Raw genomic sequence first — 5,468 nt, 5'->3', positions numbered from 1 at the left:
AAATATTGTATGATCTAATGGATGCTTGCATAGTAAGGTTTTATAGATATGGGTCTATTAAGCATTGAAAATTTTTATATGTACATCTGAACCTTGTATAACTAATTCATCCCTCTCTTAGTTATTCTAAAGAATTCCAACAATTAAAGAAAATCTAACCTTTCCTAATTAAAAATAAACATAAATCATAATACTAATATAGTAAACCATATTGAATCCTAATCCTATACTAGTTCCAATCATAACATGAACATGAACTTGTATTAAAGACTAACCTTGAATCAAAATTTTCATTGAAAACCTTGAAATCTAGCTCTAAAGAAATTGTAATTTTAAAATATATTTAAACCTAAAAAAATAAAAAAGAATGTTAACTATAAAAAGGGGTTGGAACTTTTGTGGGCATAGCAAAATAACTACTACACCACCACACTATGTTGTAAACTATTCCTTAAAATAAAGTTTATTGCATTCATACCTCAGAAACTCTTCATTCTATAGCTGCCTCTAAAGAAATATACAATACTCTTACATTCTTTATAGGACACAATTCTATTGGAAGACTTCCCAATGCAATGTTATGTTTTATTTATATATCTTGTTATTTAAAATGTTTTTTAACTATGGATTTGTTATAAGGATACCTCATAAATGAACTGCACTTTTATTGTCTATAGTATAATTTGTGGTTCGACATCCTATTAATGAAGCCTACAAAGAATTTATTCATATTGACTATGAGCTGCATGGAGTAATTGCAATTAAAAACATCTAGCATTAAATTTTGGATAGCATATGACATAGTGTGTGTTCTTTTAAGAGCTAAAATGTTAGAGCTCGACCTCCTAATGATATTGCTTTATGATTATTTTTTCAAATTAAGAAATTTCCCTTGAATTAATTAGGTCTCGCAATTGGCTATTGGTCTTGTCTTATGTGATTTAATTTGGACTATCTATTTCCAATGTTAGATTCCAGTGATATCACTTTTTTGGTTTATTATTTAATGATGCAGTATCAAGACTGTGTGATTTATCTATTTCTAAAATCATTTCATTTTAATAAAGACTATGATCTAAAATGCTAGAAAAGGTTCACATATACTCTAAGTACTTGAAGCTTTTCAAATTAAGAAATTTTTGTTCACTTAATTATGATCTACATTTGGCTATAGGTCTTATGTGACTTCATTTGGAATATCTATTACCAGTGTTTGCCTCTCATTTATTTTATTTTATGTTCTTGCATATGGAACATTCACTCTGTACAACCTTAGGGATTATCTTGGTTGCAAAAGCCTATGTGAACAATGTTTTGAGGTAATTTGGTATCTGATATTTAACCAAAATGCATGTATGATTCTTAGTAGATATATCAATGATAGTAGCATACATTATTGGATATTGAAGAAGATAATACATTATTGGATAGTGAAGTAGTTAATGGTTTCATAAGAAGGGAAAATTGTAACCTAGAAGACTTTGTTTTTTTATTGAAATTTCTATAATAATTTGTTTAGATACTTGAATATAAATTTATATTGGGTGATTCATTTCTTGCCTTCCAAATTTTGAGTTTAAATTGTTGTACATTCTTATTATTTAGGTTTTTTTTCAATTTTTTCTTTAGTTTTGTTAAGAATGAATGATGAAAAACCTATCGAATGTCTATAATTTCTATCTAGTGGATAGTTTCCTATTGTTTATTTATCTTTTAAATGAATTATCAAGCCATTTTAGATATAGATGGTTCTTAACCTCTTTCCATTTTTTTTTCAAGCATGGATTTCTTTGTTAAGACACATTTTCCTTCACTCCTCCAGATGACAATGATATCTTTAAAATGGAATTTGCATGAGTTAATTTCATAGGATATATTATCCAAACTAAAAGAAAATTAAGAAAATGATAATATTTAAGTCATAGTTCATATTTACTAAGCCTATTTTGAACTAGCTTCCAATCTCTTATATTTATCCACTTTACATTATGTTGTAAAAGAAAATAGTAAGTAAAATAATTTTTGACACTTCAATTTTGTTCTTAAAATATTCTTTAAATTGATACTAGCATGATTTTCCTTCCATGAAAAATTCTTATAATCATTTGAGAATCCCCATAAAGTTTTATATGGTTGACATGTGTTAGCGCACTTTTTAAAACCTTTTCCTTTTAATTATTTGAGAATCTCCTTAAAAATTTGTATGGTTGAGGTCTCATATCTAGGAAGGAATTCAAGAAGAATCTATTGGTATGTTCATAAACCTTTTTCTTACCATCTATTTTGTCTTATTTGGATGTACATAAACCTTTCCTTGCCTTTATTTTTCATGTTTTCATGTTTGAAACTTTGGAACACTATTTATATGAATCTGTTTTACAGGTTTTGTTGTTCATATTGTACCATGTATGAATAAAGAGGCTGAAATATAAAATTTGTCATACATATTTGAATAATGACTACCATTTTGTGTTGACATGGTGCCTAGCACCTCCTTTGGAGTTCACAACATGGCTTAAGCACCTCTTATGAATTTGGGTAAGTCTACTGTTTGTGACATTCGTTGATAGCTTGAGCTTTTGGTAGAACATCAAACATATCAACAATTGGTATTAGACCCTTGGATCATGGGTTCAAATCTTGGGAGTTCTATTTCATTCCATTGGTGTGGAACCTTTAGTCATTGTTGAGGGGGAGATTGTTGACTTGGTGGTTAGCGCCTCCTTCAGGGTTTGCAACATGGCTTAACTGCCTCTCATGGATCTGGGCAAGTGTAGTGTTTGTGACATTCATTGTTAGCTCAAAATTTTGGCACAACAACAAACATACCAACATATTATTCTAAAGTCCTATATTCGTATTTATATTTTTTACCAAAATTTTACTCAATTTTTTAAGAGGTTGAATAGTCAATGATGCAAGGGTCGTTGCTCCATTTTTTTATGCTAGAATTAGTGTTTCATATATGGTAAAGAAATATTTCAGCTCATTTATCTACATATATATATATTATTGATACCTATAAATGTTTTCTAGTTCAGGAGTGTGTAGTAACTACCATTTATGATCAACTTCAAGCCATGGCCTAAATGAATGTTTAATTGTAGTTGCTGGTGCGGAGGCATTTATTCTAAAATTATGGGTCATAGCTCACATGATTGTGGTAATCCACAATGTCTTTTGGCTTTGAGTTGAACATTCTTGAATACTGAATTACCATAGTTGATTGAGTATTGATATTTTAGTTTATATTTGTGTGTGTTTATATCTTGTAATAGAATATAAAGATTAGAGTGAACTATGTAACAATCTCATAATAAGGGTTGTTATTTTAGTAGAGACGAAAGCTATTAGAATGCATGCCCTTCTAAAGATTGTAAAGGTTCTCATTTGAGGGCATATAAAGAGTTGTAGTGTACTATTTTTCAAAGCACTAAAACATTGCAGTTTCCTTGAGACCTTTTTACATGCCATTCATAAATTCCTAAATAGGTTACAATTTTTAGGTTATACAGAGAATCTGTCACCATTATCCTTCAAATTCAACTATATTTAGTTTTAAAACCTTTGCATTATAGCATGAAACGTCTACCATATTTAGTAGGAACTTGGATGCTCTACATCACTCGTTTTAATATGAAGAGTCATTTCACTGAGGTAGATCAAAATATTTTAAGTGCTAAGCCTCCACTTACTGCATTCAATTCTAAGATGTGTTGCATTTGTGTTGTAGTTTATATTTTAAGTTAATATCATTAATTATATTATCTAACTAATAATAAATATTATAACTTCTTGTGTTTGATTATGCTAAATGCTTATGAAATATTGTCGTCTCCTCTATTGAAGGAAGATAAATATTATGTCAAAAATAAAATATATTTTCTTAATAAGACTAATTATTTTGTCAAAATAAAAAGTATTGGCATGCTTTTCTGAAGTGGGCTAAACTTTTTATCATACTAAAAACATTGTGGTGTTGTATGCTTATATAAGACAAATGAGGTCTTGAAATGGAATGATGGACTCTTATGTCAAAATAATATTTTATCAAATAAAAATGATACAACATCTTGTCTTCAATTTGGCAAAAATATTTTGTCAAAATAAAAATGGTTACAATTTTTTGTTAAATAAGCTAAATATTCGATCAAAATGATAAAATGTGGCATCTTCTATTATTATGAGGGTATGCATATTTTTCTATAGTGCTAAGTGTGGTTGAGATAAGAGTCATAGGGAATAGGAGGTCTTTTGTGTGAAAAATATGATTTACTTCCATAGTAGAAGCATCAATAATGTGTACCTACATAGTAAGGGCAGTAGATATTTCATGAGTGTCTTTTTAGAGGATTATATTGAAAATTGAATGAAGTTGCACATCAATATATTTTTGTTCAATGCAACCTCTATTGTATGTGTAAAGGAACTTAAATGTTTTGGAATGTCTTTCTTTAGTTATTTATGTTCCTTTTGTATTTGTGCCTTTCCCCGTCCTTTTCTATTTCATAGTATCATTTCATCTATGGGATGCTTTAGATTCTAAATTTCAATTTAATGGACCTTAATTTTTATTGACAACTATAGTTTAGTATGGTCGTATTGATTTTTTTATATATTATACATAAAGAAACTATTTGGATGTGTATGCTAATGCAACTTGGTTTTATAGAATCTAAGTTATTTAGAAAATATAATTAGTGATAAAAAATGTTCTCTATTAAGTGGACCTAAAACTCCAAGAGTAGTTATATGAAAGTATTAAAAATAGTTAAAAGTTTGGAACAATACTAAAAAAGAAAATTGACACCCACTAATATCCAAAAACCCATCACATAACCAACACCACACTTAAATAGACAACAACCACAAAATTAAGATAAAAACCTGCACCCTAGAATCCAAGGCCAAAAATGGATGGCAAGCTAGGAATGGACCTAACCAAACATTATGCTAACTCAAGAGCAATATCTTAATATATTTCCTTGATCTTCTCTGCGATCACTTTGACTTCCTCTCTGTTAAGTCTTGGCCTTCATATTTATTGTAGAAACCCTTATGCTTTTCTTGCTATTAGGAGACCCTTCCACAAACATATGGTCATCAACATTCAGTACCATAAAATTCTATGTATTCAAATATATATTACCATCAATTTTGTTCATGCTCTCCACTGTTTTCTCTATGACTTTCTAGTAATTTTGAACCATATTTTTAGTTATGTTTTCCAAATTATCAATTATGTTTTACAAACCCTATAGAGAATTGTTCTTCTCTAGGCTATCCCTTGTAGGCTCATTCTTAGTTCCCTCATTGAGATTATTCACAACTTGTTCAAATTTAGCATTTAGGCCTCTATAATTGAGATTAAGCATTTTAATGGAATTAAATGTCCATTATTCCATTCTAAAGGTATACATCAAAATTTCATTAACTATTTGCATACACTAAGAGGAGGTTAACTAAAT

This window comes from Cupressus sempervirens, chromosome 5 (genome assembly GCF_028749045.1).
Source record: "Cupressus sempervirens isolate cs-2001-9-10 chromosome 5, ASM2874904v1, whole genome shotgun sequence".
NCBI classification, from domain to species: domain Eukaryota; kingdom Viridiplantae; phylum Streptophyta; class Pinopsida; order Cupressales; family Cupressaceae; genus Cupressus; species Cupressus sempervirens.
Note: the sequence above shows the minus strand (reverse complement) of the source record.